Here is a 23,889-nt window from a genome sequence, read left to right as displayed (position 1 = left end):
TAGATGATCTACTTTCCCGCACTTGCATTGAGGTTTAGTTATTGAATACATTAAGTATATTCAAATAGATAGCTGTTAGATCTTGGATCTTAAAATAAATACTTGATCCTTTGATATGAAGAATTTAGCCAACAGCAATATGACTCTTGACTGTTCTTCCCCCACTCCCTTTGAAATTTCTTCTTGTCTCAATCAACAGGTAACTTTTAAAACCTTGATTGTATGCTTCTAACATACTTTTTAGTAAGGTAATGGGTAGTTATATAAGGCTCCATTTTCCAGGGTCAGCACAGCAAATATGGCCCCTCACTTTTTCTAAGGACATGAGTTAATTCATTTCCCTCAGGTATCCTTGTGGAATCCACATCTCAGGTTAATTATAGTAGGTGTGAAAGTGAAACGGAGAATTTATGAAGAAAACTGCTTGCCAGTCATCCTTGAGTATTTGGAAAAATATGCTGATGGTTCTCTTCAGTGTGCTGCGTAGAAAAATCTAAGATTAGGATCACTAGCATAATGTTGTAGACAATGCGGACATTCAAAATCCTGGAAATTGTTTAGTTTTTCTCTGCCTGTGCGGAGCACTCAGATGGCTTGAGTCCGTACATGTATAGACCAGGTCAGCAAACATCTTTGGAATTTCATTCGTCTGTTACTGACCTTCACTGTGCAGTGTCAGCTCTGTATCTTTGGCCTGATTTATCCATGATTTGTGTTTATATTATGCAGTCTTGGGAGTAAAGGTGATACATGTCTAGTGAGTAATATATAACCAGGTGTTTCAGTGACAGATTCATTTCTGTACGGTAGCAAAAGAGCATAATTCCTTCTATGAGACTGAGCTAACATTAAAGTGTACTTCATTAAAATCGGTGTTTCTGGTATGACTTAAAGAACCTCGATTTTGTGGTGACTCATTATGTTCTGCAGAAACTAAACAATGCATCACAGTTTGCAGTTTTTTAAGAAGAAAAAAAGATTACATGCATTTTGCACACATGCAGATCTTCAATTGGTTTTTAATTAGTGTTGATTATTACACGTACTGTAGAAGACATTGTCCTATACTAATTATTTAATTTCCTTTTTTAAAAATTTCTCTGAAATCTTAGTTATCATAGTAACTTACTGAATGTATTTATCTAGGTGGGTCTCCATGTAGTTTGGGGTACAGTGGTACAACCCCAGAGGGCCAGCTGTCTTGTCTGTTCCTCCCTCCTCCTCCATCCCGCCTGGGTCCTCTGGTGCTTCTGAGTCTCTGTGAGGAGTATACTTTGGTTGATTTCACATGGATGTGCTGACTGTGGTAATGGATGTTTGGCATTAAGCAGGAGTTAGTTGATGAGTCCCTGCTGTTATAGGTGCTTAGGGGGTAGGTGACCCACTCTCCAGTTTTGTGCTATGTGGAAGAACTCCAGTGGAACTAACCATGGACTTTCAAGTTTAGAATTGTTTTAAAATGTCTTTTGTCTTAGGGTGTTAGGCAGCTGATGTGGACTAGTACTGCTGCACCCAGTGATACCTCTGGCTGGGTGCTCAATACACACAACCCATTGCCATCCAGTCGATTCCAACTCATAGTGCCATGAAGTCGATTCCAATTCATAGTGGCCCTATGGGATGGAATAGAACTGCCCCATAGGGTTTCCAAGGCTGTGATCCTTACAGAAGCAGACTTCCTCCCGAGGAGCAGCTTATGGGTTCAACCTTTGACCTTTCGGTTAGCAGCTGAGTGCTTAACCACTGTGCCATCAGGGCTCTTTTGGGTGCTCAGTAGCAATACTTATTACTAAAAATTCTAAGAAATATTCCTATTTCATTCCAGGAATGGATTAAGAATGTGTTTGCTGCTTCTCCATGTTTGCTATTTTGTCACAATTTTAAAAAAGTCTGTATTAATTACAATAGTGAAAAATTATTTTTGAAATTAACCTCAGGTAAAATTAATGAGGGCATCCATTAAGTGAAGTAACAGACCGTATTAAAAGACACCTGAGCATCTTGGTCATTTGTTTTCAAGAGATGTGTTGCTACTTACGGGCTCTCTTACAAGGGGAATTTCCCTTTGCTTCTGCGCTATAGAGTGGAGTTGTATTTCATGAAGAGGTTAGGTTCTAAAGTCAACGTGTAAAATGAAAATCACACATAATAAAAAAAAAAATTATGCTTGAACATCCCTTAGGAAGGGAGAATCACAAACCAGTAAGCTCAGCTCAGCTTTAGTGTTGGAACAGATTTGTTGAGCATTAGATGAAGTAGTTGGCTTGCATTTAGGGGCCATGTGGAACAACACACAGAAAAACAAGTGTCTTTAAGGATGGTGTCATGCCCACACTGTGAGAGGCACGTAGGAACTAGACTACTGGAGAACAGCAGATGAGCTCCACCATCTCACCTCTTCACTGGGCGCGGTGTGTGCTTGGAATAACCTGCATCATTTATTTGTCACTTCCCCTCCCCTCCTTTTTCCCCTCTCTAAAACTGATAGTTTAACCACAAAGGTTAAAAACTTTTATACTGCACCTTAACAGAAGCAGATTTAAAGGGTTTCAAGTTGTCCTTTAAAATAGATTTTATCTATAAGAGTAACTCCAAACTTTCTTTACTTCTCCCCTTCACCGAAGCAGCAAGATGTCTCAGAGGAAAGCAGTTAGAATCACTGTGTTTAACAATATAGTAGGGTCCAGTCAGGAAAACAGAAACTTCAGTAGGAATTCCAACAAAGGGCATTTAATACAGAGTTGGTTAAGGGTATAAGAGCAAAAGGGGATCATTACAGTACCCAGAACCTAAGAACTCAGAAGAAGCTCCATAGATAGGGGGTTTGGACCTTTGAGGAGGTCAGTGTTGTTCAGCTGCTAGTACATCAGAAGGCGTGTGATAAGGCTGGTTCTGGAAGTATCAAAGTTGATTGCTGGAACCATTTGCTGCTGCCATGGTGCCAGGCTGCTGCTGGGGTGATGCTGACAGGAAATGAAAGTCCCCTTACCTGTCTTCCAGTTTTCTGATCTCCATTTACTACCCCCATTGGCAAAAACTAACTGGGAGCTCTCTAGCAAAGGAGTTGGTGAAATATAATTGTGCAGTCTCTGCTGCAGCAGTCATAGAGCAGAGACTACAAAGATGGTTTTGGAGTTGGGAGACAGTGAATAGATGACCTGTATAAATAGTGTAAGTTAGAATAAGAGTCCTGTCCTTACCTTGGCTGTTTGAAAAACATTTATTGAATATCTTCTGTATGCCCTACCTACCCAGTGCCAGGCATTGGGGAATATAAAATAAATTGAACAAGGTCTCTGCCCTTGAGGAATTTACAGTCTAAGTAGGAATGACAAATAAACTACCATACAGTATATAAAATGCAATAACAGATGAGTGATGTGCTTTGGAGACCCAAAGTACAGAATAACCAACTTGCCTCTTTTCTGTCTAGCTAAACTTCATGACTGCTATTTTCATCTTGTGTAGTGATCGAATGGAAACCCTGGTGGCATAGTGGTTAAGTGCTATGACTACTAACCAAGAGGTCGGCAGTTCAAGTCTGCCAGGCGCTCCTTGGAAACTCTATGGGGCAGTTCTACTCTGTTCTGTAGGGTCGCTATGACTTGGAATTGACTCGACGGCAGTGGGTTTTTTTTTGGTTTTAGTGATGGAATCCAACTTCATTCTCTTGACTGCTGTTAACTCTTGTGGAAGCCATATCTCTGAGGTGTCCAGTTTTGTCACGTAACCATAGGTATTGCATTATTAGTTAAACATTTCTCTGTGCTTTCTTCAACTAGATTGTAAAGTCCATCACTTTCTACTTTCCGTTTTAGCCTAGCCTGATACGGAGAACACATAGAACGTGTTCAAGAAATGCTTATTTTTGCAGTGAATAATGGAAATTAAAATACTGATTTAAACATTGTTTCCTTCTTCCAAGTTCATTAAAAAGTAGTTAGGGTAAAGTGTTACTTGACTTTTTAGAAGTGAGAATTGGTAAAACAGTTTAGTTTAAACTGTGTAACACCAGTAGCTGATCTAGAAATGGGACTTTGGATTTCTGATTTACTGTATTACAGAGCCAGCAGTTCCAGCATTCATTTTGACAGCTGCATAAAACTCTCTCCTACCTTTTTTATTATTTTTATTTTATAGCGGAATGTTCTAAATCTTGCTACTATATGGGGGGGGGGGAGGGAGGAGGCAAAGACAAGTCCCTTGTCTTATTTCCTAAAAAAGCCAAAAACATCATGCATTCTTTTACGTTATTCTTTTAAATTGTCCACACTTTGTCTCCTTTTTCCCTTCTCCCTTTATTGAGCATTACCTCATTTAGCTATTGTTGGAATGTGCAAATCTGCAGTATCATTTTGACTTCTTTTTAGAAGACTGTTCTGCTTGTTTCCCCCCACCATACCAACACCATGTTAATTTAATTTAAAACCAACAGATTCTTCACTTTTAAAAGATGCATGCCCCCATACCAGTAATTGCATGAAACCTTCAGTATTTACACACTATTTGCTGTATAGAGTCTAATTCATTCTGGGACGGCTGTCTTGGAACCTAGCCAAATGTTGTATAGAGGGCTTCACTACATGACAGAAGGAGTAGTGTTGTATAGTAGAAGGAGCTTCAGAATTGAAGGCAGGAGCTTTGGTTTCTGAGTCGGATTTCACTGCTGGTAAGATTCTTGTCCTTTCTGAGGCTGTTTTCTGTAAAGTAAAAATAATACTTCCCTAACTGACTTTACATGTTATTTGTAAAGACATAAGAGGTGTAATGTAGGTGAAAGGGTTTTTGTAAACAGCAAAGCCCATTGTAAATATGAGGGATGTGTGTGGAGATAGATAAAAAAAAAAAAGAGAGGGTGATCCATGACAGGGATCCTGGGTATAGTTTTTATGTCTGCTTTCAATTTTTGAGTATCCATGTTTAAAAGAAAGTGCTTGTGGTGGCAGTGGGTTGTGGGAGGAGTTGTGGATATCTATAACCTTAGTTTTCTCAAGTCTGGTGGATAATGTAGCATACCCCCTCAACTCCCAAATAAATTGCCTTTTAAGGTTGACATACCTCATCAATTTCTTTTAACAGGAATTAAGTACCTTGATCATACTATGAGGCAGTATCCCAAACTTTTATTATACATGTAGGAACAAAACTACCACATTGCAGATTGTTTAAATGGCAAGGGCCTACAGGAGATAGGGAAATAGATATTATTGCTGTTTCGACTGAAAATTACCTATTGTTTAGTTTTGTTTTAAATTTTTCAGAGTTATTTTGTAATAGCTACAGAAAATCTCTGCTTTTAAACATACGCTTAGCAAGATTGGAAATTATATCTGTTGTTTACGTTTACTGAATTTATGGGGACCTTAAAAGTTTTAATTAGCATATTTATGGACAAAACAGGGCTCGCTGAATTAGTGGAAAGATGCTTTTTATAAGTTACTGTCCTCTAAGAACATCTTATGTGACTGTAAAGTAAAGTAACAGGGTATATGTTGTTAAAAGCATTCAGATGTTGGCAGTTGACTATTGTTTAGAATATTAACATTAAATTTCTTTATTACTATATAATTGTATTAAAATATAAGTCCCATTTGTCACTTGGGTCAGTGATAATTTATTGGTATAGCCTTCTTAAAATTTTTTTTTCAGAAGTTTCCATTACTTTTGAAAGGTGAATATTACAGTTTCGTATAATAAATATAACATGACTATTAATGTAAATTTAATTCATTCTGAAGTTTTCTGGATACTCTGTTGGAATAATTATTTTAGGAGAATTAAGACAGTGTGCCGATGAGGAAAAAAAAAGGTTCCATGGAGCAAATAAGATGTTATTAATTTCTTAAAAGAATTAATTTTAGTTTTAAGCCCTATGTACAATATGTTATTTTCTGCTTTCAGGAGTAGCTTAAGAGCTAAGATGGTGGGGGAGAAGATCTATAAATTAATAATTAAATGGTTTTATTTGAATATTAGGGAGCTCTGGTGGTACACCATTAAACGCTTAGCAGCTAACCCAAGGGTCGGCACTTGGAACCCACCCAGTGGCTCCGTGGAAGAAAAGACATGCAGATCTGCTCCCATCAAGATGACAGCCTGGAAAATCCATGGGGCAGTAGTTCTACTCTGTCACAGACTTGAGGGCACCTAACAACAACAAAGTGAATATTAAAATAATTTTGAGTTGTCACTTTATTTTTTAAAAAATTACCTTTCTTAGAAATTTTTTTTGCAAAGTTAAAGAAGTAGAAAGAAAAAATTGTCCCAGTTTCAATTCCTCTTAAATTTTGATATATTTCCTTTTGGAAATTTTCAGGTTTTGTTTTCCTAAAAACAGTTTTACCAGTGTTTTATACATAACTTAAATTTGTATTTTTAAACATTTAAATATAATCATTTTCTGCCAACCATTTCACTAATATTTTTAATGAATGCATAATATTTCAAGTGGCTGTACTATTCTTGTGGCTGGATCCTAAGATTCTTTTTCACTTTATAGCTGTGTTGATGGTAGAGAGGCGCAACGTGGCAATAAAAAAAACCGGAAACCAAACCCATTGCTGTTGAGTTGATTCCGACTCATTAGCGATTCTATAGGACAGAGCAGAACTGCTGCGATACGTTTCCAAGGAGTGCCTGGTGGATTTGAACTGCCAACCTTTTGGTTAGCAGCTGTAACTCTTAACCATCACACCACCAGGGTTTCCTTTGTGGCAGTAGGACATAAGTAACTCACAAGCAGTGCCTGCCATCTGAATATGCTTTCCAAGAATGAATCTGTAAACTGTCTTCGATGGCAGTAGCTTCTTTTGCTGTACAGTTGAAGTAAAGAAGGAATTAGAGAAGATAACCTCTTTTTCCTCACTTAAGCTTGGGAATCCTGTTTTAGGTAAATAGATAAGTGTTTCTGGTCTTAAATCAGGGTCCATGAATACATACTATGAAATTTTTGTGCATGCTTTTTTTTTTTTTAATTGGGCTTTAAGTGAGAGTTTACAAGTCAAGTCAGTCATACAAAAATTAATGTACACCTTGCTGTGTACTTCTAGCTGCTCTCCTAATGAGACAGCACACTTCTTCTCTCAACCCTGTGTTCCCATGTCCATCCAGCCAGCTCCTGTCCCCCTCTGCCTTCTCATCTCCCCTCCAGGCAGGAGCTGCCCACATAGTTGTGGGTGTGTTTTTGTATGTTTTTTCCTCCTGAGGTGAGTTCCTCGATTTCATCAGATTCTCATAAGGAATCTGGCTCCAGAAAAGTTAAGAACCATAGACTTAAAGGATTTTGTTAAAAAGTGAAGGTATAGAAAAAACTGTAAACACTGCCTGAAACATTTTGCTTCTTTTTATTGTTCAATAATATGGAATTAGCTTTGTTCATGAGAGAATGGGCTTTGCTACTTTTAGTCACTGAAGCTTTTTTTTTTTAATCAGCTCACGGATTGTTTTATGGTTTTCTTTTTTAGCATAGACTATTGGAAGGTCTCATTAAGATTATCAAGCTCTAGTTGCTAATAAGTACTTTTGCCCTGATGAGCATAACAACATTTTTTCCATGTTTGGAGCTCGGCATTATTTCCAGAGCAGTAGATTTTTAAGGATACTACATGCTCATCTTATAAAGAGGTATATATATATATGTATGTGTGTGTGTGTGTGTGTGTGTGTGTATATATATATATATATATATATATAAGCCCTGGTGGTGCAGTAGTTAAGTGCCTGGCTGCTACCCGAAAGGTGGCAGTTTTACCTACCAGCCTCTCCACAGGAGAAAAGACCTGGTGATCTGCTCCCATAAAGATTAACCCAAATTACAGCCTAGGAAAACTCTTGAAGAAGTTCTACTTTGTCCTGTAGGGTTGCTGTGAATCAGAAATGACTCTGTGGTACACAACAGCAACAGTATATGTATTGGAGTCCTGGTGGAATTGTGGTTAAGAACTATGCTGACCAAAAGGTCAGCAGTTCAAATCTACCAGCCACTCCTTGAAACCCTATGGGGCATTTCTACTCTGTCCTACCGGGTCACTATATATATGTATGTGTGTGTGTGTGTGTGTGTGTGTATATATATATGTGTGTGTGTGTGTGTGTGTGTACCCATTGCCGTCAATGAGTGTAATGGCTCTGTGTGTGTGTGTACGTACATAACCCAAACCTTGCCGTCAAGTCAATTCTGACTCATAGCGACCCTGTAGGACAAAGTGGAACTGCCCTATAGCTTTTCCAGGGAGCAGCTGGTAGATTCAAACTGCTGACCTTTTGGTTAGCAGCCGTAGCCCTTAACCACAGTGCCTCCAGGATTTGGAAACCAGTGGGGTCACTATGAATCAGAATCTACTTGATGGCAGTGGGGGTTTTTTTTTTTAAACGCACATATTTAAAAAAGGTTTATATAAAGTTCTTTTTATTGACTCCTCAGAGTCATGTTGATTTCCAGTATATATGAGCTATGCCAAATTTTTCTGCTTTTGTGAACCTAAAGATTGTGTTGATCTTAGTTTATCAGAGCTGTAACACTTTTTATTCTTTTTTTTTTTTAATAATTTTTATTGTGCTTTCAGTGAAAGTTTACAAATCAAGTCAGTCTGTAACATATAAGCTTATATATACCTACACTTTTTTTTTTTTTTTTTTTATACCTACACTTTTTATTCTTAAAGTTTCTGGTTTCTTTCACATGCTCCCTCTTCCAAGTATCTGACTTTGAAATTTCTGGAGCTACATCTGCCTGTAGTAACCTGCAGAAACCAGGGAGACTAGGAGGACTAGAAGAGAAGAGGTATTAAATTGGTTTTGCCTTTTGAAATTGTTTCAAGAACCCAGAATGAGAAATGAGGTCCCCTGACTCCCAGTCTGTGACTGCTGGTATTCCCCATAATAGCCGTTTTTCTGCAAATGAAAACCTATCCTATGTGACAAAGGTGGCACAGTGGTTAAGAGCTCAGGCTCCTAACCACAAGACTGGCATTTTGAACCCACCAGCCACTCCTTGGAAATATGGAGCAGTTTGACTCAATGGTGATGGGTGTGGTTTGGTTTTGGTTATATGACAGAAGGACACCAGAAACATTCTGTACTCCTCTATTCTTGCCTGTTGTCTTAAATTATTGTTTGCTAAAATATGTACTTATTGTAATATGGTAACAATAATAATGGAAGTTGAAAATTGAGGAGAAAAAAAAAACTCTACAAACTCCTAACAACTCCATGTTACCTTCTAAAACAAAACCTTTATGTAGATGTAAATGAGTAGTTTCTTTCTCATCACTTTACCATAAAAGTATTTTTAGTCATGGCATGTAGTACCTGTTGTTTCTAAAGCTTGAAAATTTTTTCTCCTGTTGATATTGTAGCAGACGTCTCCTTGTTGATGGCATTATCATTATCAGTGTTTTTATTAGTTGTAGTAGTAGTAATAGTTTATTTGGTGTAGTGGCTAAGGGCATAGCCTTTCTAGTCACACAGACCTAGGTTTGAGTCTTTACTCTGGCACCGGACCATCAAGAGAACTGGACTGTGAAGGACATAAAAGCAGACATTGATCCACAGACTATTAGACTAAGAGGGGTCTTGAGTCTACTTAATAGAAAGCCTTAAATTACAAAGGAGGAAGCTTATTGTGAGACCATTAAGCAAGATTCTTGCTTGTTATCTTATTTATTAATTTGTATTTTAACTCTCTATTTACTAAATGAGGGCAATAATAGTACTTACATCATTGGGTTGTTAGGATTAAATGACATTTCATATAAAGTGATAAACACTCTGTAAATGGTGCCTATTATTAATAGAATTATTTCTTCGGACGGGATTACTGGGTCAGACTGTGAGTAATCGTGTACATTTGGAAATGAAGTGCCTACCCACTTTCCCAAAAGAGTTACTGCACTTGCTGTTACGAGAGCAGAGGTATCAGCCTTCAGTTTTTCCCTCTTCTCTTTAACCTTTCTTTGTCTGTTCTTTCTTAGATGCTGTGTTACTACCTCATCACAGTTTTAGTTTTTCGGAAATGCAGGACCCGTTAGTATATTTTCAGTGGCACAAGGGGGATGTTGCTGTGACTTCCTACGTTGTTACTCGCTGGGAATAATACATGTGTTCATCAGCACCTCTGCTGCTTCTCACAGGAATTGGCACTTGACGGGCATTTCTCTTCCCAGGAAAGGGTAACAGCCTTGGTATAGCACTTTTCAAAAGTTGTTGACTTCTGGTATATGGGGCCTTGGACTAAAAGTCAATAGGTAGACTTGTCTTGTTAGCTTTATCATTAATTTATGAGTTTATGTAAATCTTTAAGCTTTGCTTATGCTTTAATTGTGTTTCACACACTCCTCCCAGAGGTTGGGGTACTGATCTGTTTGTACCATTAGATCTGCAGATGTTTATTGGAAGCGAGCCATGCGTGGTGATGGCATAAAGAGTTCATAGTAAGCTGGTTACTGCTACTTTATTAGCACGCTCCCTTGCTTTCAGTTTCCTGTGATCTGCTTGGGGATGTGAATGAAATTGGTAGCCTCCCTTGCTCCACTTAAGGACTCGGAATTTTTCTACTCTGCTCAGGAAATTATCAGATATATTTTGCACTTCGTCATAGGACACTGGGAGACCCTGAAAAGTAGACTACTGAAAGTAGACCCTGTAAGAATGGTCCCTCTTTCTGGTGTAGAGTTGGTGCATGTCCAGGGCTGAGACTCCGGATTATGCTATCATCATCTGATACCTAAAGTACTAGTGGGTTATTAGTAGGTGACTTGATTAAAATAATTGGATGAAGTAGACTGGAAACCCCTTAGGCAAGCAGAGGTTGAGACATCTTTAGAAGGGGTCAGAAATCTAGGCTGGCAGATGAGAGCCAGGAGGTAAAATACCAGCGAAGAAATATGTCTTTATTAGGAGGACAGACAATTAGAATTGAAGAAATTGCCGGCCAGCATGGCTTCGTAGAAAGAATTGAAGAAATCAACAAAAATTGAAGATTCGACCAAAGTGAGCAAAAAACAAACCAAAAAACCCTGAAGTGTACAGCCCCTGGCGCCAAGTCTGTAAGTGGCTCATTGTTTAAAGTATTTACGCAGAGGAGCCAGATAGGTATGGAGAAGTATGGATCAGCTGTTCTCTTTAAGAAAGTAAAAAGCAGAAAACCTTGGCTGTGACTTGGGAAGCTAGCTGTATGAACTTTAATACACAATATGCCTGTTTTTGACCTGCTTCAAAAAGAAAAGACGAGATGAGGAAATGACTGTTGAGTTTGCCTGAAGCATTCAAGCTGATAGAAGCTGCTGAAGGTAGAAATGCCTTCTTTACTCAAGAGAACCGGACTGTCTTTAGGCACTATCCTGTCAAGGACATTTAAGGAAACTTTGATCCACAGAATATTAGACCTAAGAGGGATCTTAAGGCTACTTAATATAAAGTCTTAAATTTACAAATGAGGAAACTTGGGTGACAAGCCCTAATTCAGTCAAGAATCTGGAAGCAGAGCTTCTTTGCCATAAAAGTGTGTGTAGAAAATTTGTGGCTAGTCCTCTATATCAGTCATAAAATCTTTCTCCACCTAGTGCCAACAAACATTTAGCAAGGACGAGCACAAACATGGGAGAAAACTGTTAGGGGATCTTTAATTTCTACTTCTGAGGAAGACGCAGCCTGGTGACAGCTGTGCTGCTTTTAGAAAGAGAAACGTGGAGATGGTGTGTCTAATGCTTCATATTTCATAATCTTATTAAGGAATCTGCACCCTGTATACCTACTTTGGAAACCCTGGTGGCGTAGTGGTTAAGTACTACGGCTCCTAACCGAAGGGTCGGCAGTTCAAATCCGCCAGGCGCTCCTTGGAAACTCTATGGGGCAATTCTACTCTGTCCTATAGGGTCACTATGAGTCGGAATTGACTCAACGGCACAAGGTTTGGTTTTGTTTTTGGTTTGGTATACCTACTTTATTGTTCACAGTATAGGAAGTTAGTGTGTTAAAGTTATATTTTACAGTATGCATATATATACACACACATAAAATATGTGTCTGTGTTTACATATAAATTTTCTCATCTTTGTTATGAGTTTTAAAAGATAGCATGCTAATTTCATATCATCGGAGAAGAGATGAACTAAACAATGATGGTGAGATAAATTGCCAGTACATTGGGGTGGGGGCAGATTCGGACATCTAAAGTGTTAAAAAAAAAAAAAAAAAGGAAAGCCTGAAAGTTTTAGAAGAAAGTATGGGTGGATTTTTTAAAAAAGTGTTTAGGTGATTTTTCCAAAGAAGCCATAGAGGAAAAGATAAATACATTAAAAAAATGGCCCAAAGAAGTCAAAAAGCAAAGTTACGAACTGGGAAGAAGTGTTTAACTTACGGGGATTCACCCTAGGTAACTTTGTATTGCTAAAGCTAAAATCGGCCAAACATACACTGAACTAGGTTTGGTCATTAATAAATTTTGAGCTGTATCTGTACTGGGAGTCTTCCAGTACAGTTCAGGGACTTCTAGCAGCTTCTGGAAATGCCAGGAGTTTCCTGAGGTTAAACACCAGTCTTAAGCTAGAACAGAGGTTCTCAACTGTGGCTGCACGTGAGAACCATCTGGCTGGCTTTCCAACCATGCTGGAGCTCCATTCCAGGAGAATGTTGATTCACTTGGTCTGAAATGGGACCTTGGTATCAGAGTTGTTTAAAAGCTCTGCAGGTGATTCTGATATGCAGCCAAATTTGTGAACTGTTTCTCTAGGGGAAGACTGTTTTTTCCTGTGGGTATATTTAATTTTTTTTTTGGCAGAAGAGAAAAAGACTCCTTTGGGGAAGTAAACTGAAGTTAATGTTTTCCTTCACCTTCTACCCACTGTGCTCTTGGCTTTTTCCTGACATTTGTGTTCAGTTGGTATATTATTTTCCTATTGCCATTGTAACAAATTACCACAATTTAGTGGCTTAACAATACAAATTTATCATCTTATGGCTCTGGAGTTCAGAAGTCTGAAATGGGCTTTACAGGATTAAAATCAAAGTGTTGGTAGGCCTGCATTTCTTCTAAAGCCCTGAGAGAATCCATTTTCTTGACTTTTCTAGCTTCTAGAAGTCTCATGTATTCTTTAGCTCATGACTGCTCCATTTCCATGCCAGCAGCTAGTCTTCAGATCACTTTTTGAATGTGACACCTGCTTCTTTCATCACATCTCCTCTGACTCTGCTTTTGTGGTCACATCAACTTTTCTGATTCTTACAGTAACCCTTGTGATTACATTGGGCCCACTTGGATAATCCAGGATAATTGCAAAATCCTTTTTTTTTTTTTTTTGTGGCTTTTTTTTTAATTAACTTTTATTGAGCTTCACGTGAACGTTTACAAATCAAGTCAGTCTGTCACATATAAGTTTACATACATCTTACTCCATACTCCCACTTGCTCTCCCCCAATGAGTCAGCCCTTCCAGTCTCTCCTTTCGTGACAATTTTGCCAGCTTCCCACTCTCTCTATCCTCCCATCCCCCCTCCAGACAGGAGATGCCAGCACAATCTCAAGTGCCCACCTGATATAATTAGCTCACTTTTCATCAGCATCTCTCTCCCACCCACTGTCCAGTCCCTTTCATGTCTGATGAGTCGTCTTCGGGGATGGTTCCTGTCCTGTGCCAACAGAAGGTCTGGGGACCATGGCCGCCGGGATTCCTCTAGTCTCAGTCAGACCATTAGGTATGGTCTTTTTATCAAAATCCTATTTTTAATCACATTGGCAGAGTCCTTTTTTCCATGTAAGGTAACGTGTTCACAAGTTCTTGGGATTTGGATGTAGACTCCTTGGGGGCCCGTTATCAGCCCACTATAGTTGGTGACTTAATTCAGAAGGCCGCTAAAAATATACAAATGGAATATTTTAGTGTATCTTAAAATTGATATCAGTTGTAACCCAAAGTAAAATAGCTTTTATGTAGTAAGTTTTGATTAATGTTTATTACTCTGGTTGGAACTCTAGGAACCCTGGTGGTTTAGTGGTAAAGAGCTATGGCTACTAACCCGAAGGTCGGCGGTTAGAATCCACCAGGTGCTCCTTGGAAACCCTATGGGGGTAGTTCTGCTCTGTCCTTTAGGGTCTCTGTGAATCAGAAGTGACTCGACGGCAATGGGTTTGGTTTTTTTTTTTTTTGGTTTGTTCTACTCCTTAGGAACAGTCTGCAGTTTTTCATTTATTGTTAGGAACGTAGGTGGGATAAGATAGGTTAGCTTGTCTTTTTTTATTATGACAGCGGCAGTAATAGCTATTATATATTCATCACAGAATTTTATGAAATACATACTGTGTTTCAACTCAGGCAGGATTTCATACTTTGATTTTTTTGGAGTGTTACAGAAGAGTAGTTTATATCTAGCAGGGTAGATGTTCACCAGGAGGTTTTTTCCTGCCCAGTAACAGTGCTTATGAGTTGTTTTTCTACCAGCTGCAGATAATCCATGACACTGGTACATGGTGGAATCATTTTGAAACCTACTCATCCTGCACCTGTGAGTTCACTTAATAAGCCCAAACAAGACCCTTTGATCCTTTTCACACTACATGTTCTTAAATTTTTGACTACTATAAACTGAAATTTCCCACCAGAACCTTTTGTGCCAACATATTTATTTTTCTGGATGACTTTCAGGTACCTTATATTCAGCAAGTCCAAAATTCAGCTTCCTGTTCCCTCCTAGAAAATGTATACCACTTCCTATTTTGCTATTTCACCTTTTAGTGTTAACATCTACACAGCCAGAAACTTGGGAACTGTTTTTTACTCTTTGCTCTGTCATTTTCTACATCCCATGTATTTTACTCCCTAAGTAAATTCAGATCTGCCCCTCCTAATTTATCCTTATTATTAACAGCCCTAGTTTAGGCCTTCGTCATCTCTTATTTGGATTATTGCACAAGCCTTTTAATTGATATTCTTGCTTCCCTCCTCCATCCTCCATAGTGTTGCCAGAGTTGATCTCTTTAAAAGGTAAATCTTGTTATTCAGCTGTGGCCCTTTCCTGTCGTCTTTGCATGGGATAGTAAACAGACAAACTTGTTGCCATCGAGTCAATTCTGACTCATAGCGACCCCACAGGATAGAGTAGAACTGCACCATAGGGTTTCCAAGGAGCAGCTGGTGGTTTCGAGGTGCCAACCTTTCCACTCTTAACCACTGGCCCTTGATAATCTGGTCCACAGCTTAATGCTTCAGCCTCATCCTGTGCTGGTCCCTAGATTCCTCTCCCTCCCCTGCCCATCCCTGGCCCCCCACCCCCCCCAAAAATACCATGCTGGGAAACCCTGGTGGTATAGTGGTTAAGTGCTACGGCTCCTAACCAAAAGGTCAGCAGTTTGAATCCACCAGGCTCTCCTGGGAAACCCAGTGGGGCAGTTCTACTTTGTTTTGTAGGGTCTCTGTGAGTTAGAATTGACTTGATGGCAGTGGGTCTCTGGACCATGCTGAGTTTTGTCTTTGCTTATTATGTCGGTCCTTTGAGACTGCTTTCCTTTTGCTCATGTAGTTAATTTCCGCCTAAACTCTCCTTCTCCAAGGAGGGGTCTCTTTCACTAGGAAATGTTTTTTGATTTCTGCTCCCCTATTTGACCTCTCTGTACGCTTGTAGCATTTACCAAATCGTACTTGAAAAGACATTGAGGGGCTACCCACTCCGCTAGCCAATAAACTATTAGAGGGTCTCATTTCCTATTATATGGTGGCTCTCAGTAAATGTTTCCTAAACTGTTGAACTCAACTGTTTTTAATCATAGGTCTGTTAACTTCTAATACGGATAGGCAAAAGGACAGAAGGAAAACAGGGCTGGTTATGCTGTAACTTATGTTGATTAATTAGACCTCCATAGGACTGCCCTATATCCTCAAGCCTTGTTGGACATCATATTCCACCCTGTACTGGAGAAGGACTTAACTGGGCTATTGAAAAAGGATCTGAGGGGCAGAGGTAGTGTGGTGGTAGTGCTAGTGTTAGAGGAGATGAGATAGTGATGGGTAACGCATGGTAAGAAAGCACAGATCTTATTAAATTATCTAGATTTGCATTTTAAGTGAAACTTTAAAAATATTTTAAAAACTTTCTAACAGTATCAGCACTCATAAACTTAATTAAGACTGGGTAATCACTGGCAAATCACCTTTGAAAGGTTCCTGCTCTGTGTTCCACAGTGTTGAAAGATATAATCCAATTAGGGATTGATGATACTGCTTTTTTAAATAAAGAAACTGTTAAGTTACCAAAAGTAATTTAGATGAGTATTCCAGATGTTTTCAGTACAATGACAACTTTTAAATAAAGAATGCTTTGTGTCTTTTTTTGTGCTTTAAGTGAAAGTTTACAATTCAAATCAGTTTCTCATACAAAAACTTACACACATTGTTATGTGAACCTAGTTGTTCTCCCAATTATGTGACAGCACGCTCTTCTCTACCCTGTATTTCCTGTGTCCGCTCCTGTGTCCTGTCCCCCCTCTGCCTTCTCATCTTGCCTCCAGAGAGGAGCTGTCCACTGAGTTTCATGTGTCTGCGTCAGCTAAGAAGCACATTCCTCTCTTTGTGTCTTTTAGAAGCTTACAGAAATTATTAATGTCTGGTTTAACAGCTATAGCTTTAGACTAAACTGCTGAAAGTAATTTTTATGAGGTGATGGTTTTTTAATGGTTACTGCAGGCATTGTTATGATGTCATTTGAATTGCTTACTCAGAACTTACTGTATTGCTTTCTGGTTTGTCTAGTCTTGAGTAAATTTCTAAAATCTAACACACGTATTCTGTAAGCAAGCATTGTTTTAATTAAGGAACAGATTGCATATTCACATGTTTTATAATATAATGCAGAAGGAAAAAAATGCTAATGGGACAATAATCATGGAAGAACAAGATAAATTTCTTATTAAAAAAAAAAAGACAGCTTCTTAATACCCTTTGTTTCTTAATGCTTGGGGAAACAAATCTCAAATGAAGAAAAATGCTTTATAGGAAATCCCAAACCCACTGCTGTAGAGTGGATTCTGACTTGCAGCATCCCTAGAACAGAACTGCCCCATGGTGTTTCCAAAGCTGTAAATCTTTACAGAAGCAGATTGCCACATCTTTCTGCCACAGAGCAGCTGGTGAGTTCAAGCTGCTAACTTTTTGGTTGGCGGGTGACTGCTTTAACCTCTGCACCACCCAGGATCCTGCTTTATAGGAAAAGGGGATAATAATCTAAGTAACTTGAAAGTGATTGTGTTTTGTGCTATGTATTTCACAGTTTAAAAAACAAAAGAAACACATTATATACAGGATAAAGACCTAAGTGTCAGCCATGGGGAGTTGGTTAAGTTCATTGGTATGTTATAGTTACTGTTAGCTTTGGTGAGTGTGGTAGTCTGAAAAATGGCCCCCCAAAAGATGTTGTTAGCTGCTGTCAAGTCAGCTCCTGTCTCATGGTGGCCCCATATAAAACGGGATCGAGCTGTTACGATCCATAGGGTTTTCACTGGCTGATATTTGGAAGTAGATCACCAGGCCCCTCCTCCTAGTCCAGCTTAGTCTGGAAGCACCACTGAAACCTGTTAGCATCACAGCAGCATGCACACCCCCACTGACAGATGAGTGGTGGCTGCACCTGAGGTGCATTGGCCCGGAGCCGAACCCAGGTCTTCACATGAATGGAGAGAATTGAGAATTCTACAACGGAACCACCAGTGCTCACCCCCCGAAAGATACTATCTAAGTCCTAAACTTTGGAACCTGTAAATGTTACCTTATTTGGAAAAAGGGTATTTCAGATATGATCAAGGATTTTGAGATGGATCATTTTGTATTATCTGGGTGGGCCCTAAATGCTATCACAAGTGCCTTTGCAAGAGAGAGACAGAGGAGAGAGGAGGAAGCGGTGTAACCATGGATGCAGAGATTGGAGCGATGCTGCCAGGAGGTAAGAAGCTGGAAGAGGCGAGGAATGGATTCTCCCCTAGAGCCTCTGGAGGGAGCAAGGCCCTGCTGACGTCTTGATTTCGACCCAGTGATACTAATTTTGGAATTTTGGCCTCCAGAACTGTGAGAGAGTACATTTCTGTTTTAACCGTTCAAACTTGTGGTAGTTAGAGCAGCAAGAGCATTCTTCAAAGTGTAAATTGTCGTTAGGTGCCCTCGAGTTGGTTTTTGACTCATAGTGATCCAGTGTGGCAGAGTAGAACTGTCCATAGTTTTCTGGGCTGTAATCTTCACGGGAGCCGATCACCTGATGTTTTTTTCCATGGAGCCACTGTGTGCCTTTGAACCACTAACCTTTCTGTTAGAAGCCAAGTACTTAACCATTGAGCCACAGGGCTCCTTGTAGTGTAATCAGATACTTCTAAATAGTCCTAGTTACCTAAACTCTTCTTTGGGTATAATTTATAGCTTACTCGTATTAGGCTGTAATCCTATTCAGATACTTTTGAATAGACCAGACCATTTTTTATGATTAAAGCAGCTGATAAACAGTTTTAAGCACAGAACTCTTGAGGTTTTAGCTCCAGGTAAATTATATTTTAAAACTCCTTTTTTTTTTTTTTTTAAAGCCCATTCTGGAGGCTCTCTTGTGGCTGCTTTTATATAGCTATAGTCGGTAACCAGAACACGATTCAGACCCCTAAAATTTTACAATACAATGTCAGCTTTATTGCCTGTATCTGCTATTTAAAATGAGTTACACCTTGACCCACACCATAGAAAATCTGTACTTGAGTCTCTTGTCTAAGAACCAAGTTTGGAGTGCACTGTGATCCAGCATGTGCCAGGGTCTCATGTGTGACTTTGGTTAATTGAGAGTCTGACCAAAGAATAACCAAACAAACCAAACCCAGTGCCGTCGAGTCGATTCTGACTCAAAGCCACCCTATAGGACAGAGTAGAACTGCCCCATAGAGTTTCCATGGAGTGCCTGGCGGATTTGAACTGCTGACCCTTTGGTTAGTAGCCGTAGCACTTAACCGTTACACCACCAGGGTTTCCCCAAAGGATGAAGACCATATAAATTCTCTACACTTTAGCCCTACCTGTATCAAGCAATCATCAGATAGCAGTGTACTTGAGCTGTATTATCTAATCCCCTCAAAGTTTGTGTGAGTGGGTGGTGATCCAGGAGGCATGGATGGACTGCCTCTGGATATTCTGCAAAGCTGTGGTTCAAGATGCCCGTCTTTATGCCATCTAGCACCCTCTTTTTAAAGAATCTACAATTTTTTCCTGTAATTTAAACCAGAAAAGTCACTATCAAACATGTTTCTCTTTTTATCTTAAGCTTCCAGAACTATACTTAGTATTCAGCTGCATGGGGGTTACTAACAGTAGACAAAGAAATCTGCCCTTTCTGGCATTTTTAAAAAAAATTTTCTTGGAATGTAATATTTTTTTGTGACCTAGCTCGAGTCTTTTTTAAAAAAAATTTTTTTTATTGTGCTTAAAGTGAAAGTTTACAAATCAAGTCAGTCTGTCATACAAAAACTTAATACACTTTACTATATACTTTTAGTTGCTCACCCCTAATGAGACAGCACACTCTTCTTTACCCTGTATTTCTGTGTCTATTCATCCAGCTTCTGTTGCCCTTGGCTTTCACATCACCCCTCTAGACAGGAGATGCCTACCTAGTCTCATGTGTCTACTTGATCCAGGAGGCTCACTTCTCAAGAGTATCATTTTCTATCTTATACTCCAGTCCAATCCCTGTCTGAAGAGTTGGCTTTGGGAATGGTTCATGTCTTGGGCTAACAGAAGGTCTGAGGACCATGACCTCTGGGGTCTTTCTAGTCTCAGTCATACCATTAAGTCTGGTCTTTTTATGAGAATTTGAGGTCTGCATCTTAGTGTTCTTCTGCTCCTTCAGGGTTTCTCTGTTAAGTTCCCTGTCATGGCAGACATGGGTTGTAGCTGGGCATCATCTAGTTCTGGTCTCAGGCTGAGTAGTCTCTGATTTATGTGGCCCTTTCTGTCTCTCTTGGAAACCCTGGTTGCATAGTGGTTAAGTGTTACAGCTGCTCACCAAAAGGTTGGCAGTTCAGATCCACCAGGAAGCTCTTTGGAAACTCTGTGGGGCAGTTCTACTCTGTTCTACAGAGTTGCAGTGAGTCAGAATCGACTCAATGGCAATGGGTTTGTTTGGTTTTTTTTTTTTTTTTGGTTTCTGTCTCTTGAGCTCATAATTACCTTGTGTCTTTGGCTTTCTGGCAGTTTTTGTTTGTTATGCAGTAAGTCCTAAAGTAGTAGTCATAAATTTTGAGTTAGCATACCTATTGGCTTTCTGTCATATGAGGCACATAAGCTAACATTCTTATACTTTCAGTATTTTCTTTTCAAAAATAACTTACTCTTTTTGAAAAGTGATTAATGTATTTGTTACCATAAAAGGCTTGATAAATTAGGGAATGGTCAAGTCATTTTTTTCCCTGATTTTTTACATATTGGAGCACTGAGAAATAAGAACGCTTGTTTATTGAAATAAATGATGATATCCTTTCACTTTTTTGTGCCAAGCACTTTACATGACCATCTCATTCAATTTTGCCGACGACTTTGAAAAGTTTATCACTTTACAGACTTAAAAAAAAAAGCCTCTGAGATCTGAGAGGTTGAGAAATTTGTCTGTGGGCTCACAGCCAGTAACTGCCGGAATTAGGATGCAAATCCAAGGTGATCCAGTTTCAGGGATCACTTACCATGCTTCCTAGCTGCTGCATTTGTTGTACCATAATGTAAGGACATTCCTAAAATAAGTTCTCTGTGGTTAGTCTTGAGGAATTTATGGTTTAGTGGATCTATTTTCCCTTCTAGGGAAACTAGGAAAAGGTCTTGGGCACAAATGTATGGCCCAGTCAGCGTATTTGGGGGTTTTGGGGTTTGAAATAACTGAATGGGAACCTGTATTAGTGTTGTCTTTTCACTTTAACATTGTTTGCCCATCTAACATCTACAGACTGGCTCTTGGTTTTTTTCATTCATAACCCATTTAATGATTGTAACTTAGGATTGAGATAGAAATGACATTTTAGGATGTTTCCATATTACTTTGTTTGCTAGGTACTGTTAAATGAATATTTCTATTTAGAAACAATGTTATAGTAAGTGATTAGGCCTCTAGTCTTTAAAACATTAACCCATAGTATAGTCGAACTAGAATACAGATACAGCTTTTCCAGTATCTCAGACACAGAAGTATAGTATGTTTTTAATGGAAAAAGTTAGAATGAAAATTTTAATTTGTAAGTTGGGAACTTAATAGACTTTTGTTATGAAAAAAAATTTTTTTAAATATTTTCAAAAGTTTATTATTCTTCTGAAAGCCTGGATTAAAGCATAACTAAAGGAACCAAATTCTGTGTGTTAGAATGATAGATTTTTAATATCTATACTCATATTATCCTGAAAGTAGACATGATTTCTGGGGCAGGGACAGATGATTATTAACTCATAGCAATAATTGCGTCCATTCCCCTTTACCCCAGTTCTTCCCTGCAGGGCAATGTGATGAGAGATGATGTCATCCCATGTGTACCAGGTCTACTGGGCAGGTGAGGAACCCCCAGAATTAGGAATCTAGGTGCTTACATACACGCTGTCCACCTTTTCCTCCTGAAAGAGGGAGAGAAACCTTTGCTTTCTAATGTAAACAAATTCTCCTTAGGACCAGAAGGGGAAGGATCTTACGTTTTTAATCTTTGGAATGTAAATAAATGTTCCTAGGGGGAAGATCAGAGAAGTCTCAGAATTTACAACCCTTGGAATGTCTCCGTAGTCCAGGTTTCATCCCCCTTGAAATGTGAACACATGCCTCTGGAGAGGTAAATCTTTTTACCATCTATTCAGTTTCTTTTAAGTTTTCAAGGCTTGTCACTTTGACCAAGCTCCCAGGTTTCTTTGTTCAGAAAGCCCTAACCATTTAGACACACAAAAATAGTTTCTCTACATGTAGAAAATAGACCAACTGTGGAGTCTTCCTATTTTTGCCCTTTTCTGTGGTCATTTGAAGTGACTTTCAGTCATGAATGTGAAGTGTTAAAGTTACCTAATTTGAGCTCGTCTCTTAACTTAGTCATACCATTGTTGAGTCCTTCATCAGTTATTTATTAGCAAAAAAAAAAAAAAATTTTTTTTCTATATGCCAGGCTCAGCGCTAGGTGGGTACTGGGGATATTGTGGTAAGATAGAGAACTCCTTCCTTCAGGGAGCTTATAAAAGTGCTGTAGTGGGGGGAAAAAATGGGAGAACTTGAGAGAAAGAATGACAGAGTAAGAATTTCTTTAGAATATGGTCACGGAAGGCTTTTCTGAGATTACATTTAAACAGACCTGAATTCCAAGAAGGAGTTAGCCATGATAAAATCACAGGGAAGAGAACATTCTGTTCTAGGTAGAATGACAAACTAGTGAAAAGATTCTAAAAGGTGAATGAATTTGGCAAGAGTGATAAAAAGATGGCAAGCAAGGCTGAAACAAGCTGAACAGACCTCAAAATCACAAACACTTAATAACTCTCAGTGTTTGGACTTCTTTTTTAATGGCTTAAATTGGATCACACTATACATTTTGTGGAGCCCTGGTGGCACAGTGATTAAGAGCTATGGCTGCTAACCAGAAGGTTGGCAGTTCGAATCCACCAGCCACTCCTTGGAAACCCTATGGGGCATTTCTGCTCTATTCTGTTGGATCACTGTGAGTTGGAATTCACTCGATGGCAACGGGTTTGATTCAGCTGGCTTTATACACTTTGTTCTACAACTTAATGTAATGTTATGTGTGTATGTTTTATCCCATGCCAGTAACATAGCTACATAGTATTCTGTACCATAGATAAATCCTAATTAGCAGTTTTTCTGTTGTCAGACATAGATAGATAGGGTTTTATGACTTCTTGCTATTACAAGCAGTGCTGTGATGATCATTCTTGTACATATGTTTGTATATACCTGTATGTGAATTCTTTTTGGATCGATTCCTAAGAGAGCCATTCCCAGGTCAAAGGTGAAGCACATTAACATTTTTGACAGATATAATAAGCTGCTCTGAGAGATGAAGCTTCAGCCAATCCAGTAGAGTGTTACTATTTGGTCATCGAGTGATTTGGGAATTTTTCTGTTAGGATCCCCGTCTATATTCTTTTGATGTCCGTTGACTTCTATTTTTTAAAATATTATCTTTTGATTCACAAGTTAATTTTGTTGACTTTTTAAAAGAATAAGTTGACTATTTTAGAGTTTTAAAGTACCTGTGTGTGTTAAGGTGCATGTTGTACTGAGGTTATACGAGCTGATATGTCTACTATTACACTTTAAAGAATGTGAATTCTTAACTGTATGTTGATGAAGGATAAATTAAAAAGCGGGGAATGGATTTCCATAGATATTTTTGTAATTGCTCCCGTATAGCTTGATTCATCCAGTTTGCATTTCCAGAAATACATTCTTAAAACTAAATAATCAAGCCTTAACTGCCAAACTGCTCTGTTCCCAGAGCTGTGCCAATGTACACTTCAGTGATTGGAGAATCCCTCTTTCTGTGTACCCTTTCTAACACCAGATTTTCAGATGTCTTAATTTTTGCCAGTATCTCAGACAGAGAAATAAGCTATAAGATTGTTTTGATTTGTAACTTGATGGTTTAGTAATGTCAGTAAGCGCAGTTTAATTTTATTGGCCATTTGTATTCTTCTGTTAATTACTTATTCATCATTTTTGCCTATATTGAGTTGTCTTAAATTTATTTGGGAGGACTCAGTATATATTATGGGTATTGGCCTCTGTGTATTATATATTTTGCAAATACATTCTCCCTGTCCATTGCTTATCTTTTTATATTTGTTTATGATGTCTTGTTACTGTACAGAAGTTTAAAAATTCTTGAGGTTGGGTATGAAACTTTTC

General features: G+C 38.7%; 1 protein-coding gene across 2 annotated transcripts in view; it reads left to right on the top strand.

The window, feature by feature from the left end:
* The window catches only part of RNF2 (ring finger protein 2), a 47,764-nt gene that overhangs the window by 1,282 nt on the left and 22,593 nt on the right, over positions 1–23,889 (top strand). The window contains exon 1 of one of the 2 annotated variants that reach the window (XM_064276519.1): positions 20,233–21,811. The exons of the other annotated variant lie outside the window; for it this stretch is intronic. The gene's annotated coding sequence lies outside the window, so the exon portion shown is untranslated. Of the gene's footprint in view, positions 1–20,232; positions 21,812–23,889 lie in introns of those variants that run through there. 2 annotated transcript variants of the gene reach the window in all.

This window comes from Loxodonta africana, chromosome 25 (genome assembly GCF_030014295.1).
Source record: "Loxodonta africana isolate mLoxAfr1 chromosome 25, mLoxAfr1.hap2, whole genome shotgun sequence".
NCBI lineage: Eukaryota > Metazoa > Chordata > Mammalia > Proboscidea > Elephantidae > Loxodonta > Loxodonta africana.
Note: the sequence above shows the minus strand (reverse complement) of the source record. Positions and strands in the feature narration are given on the sequence as shown.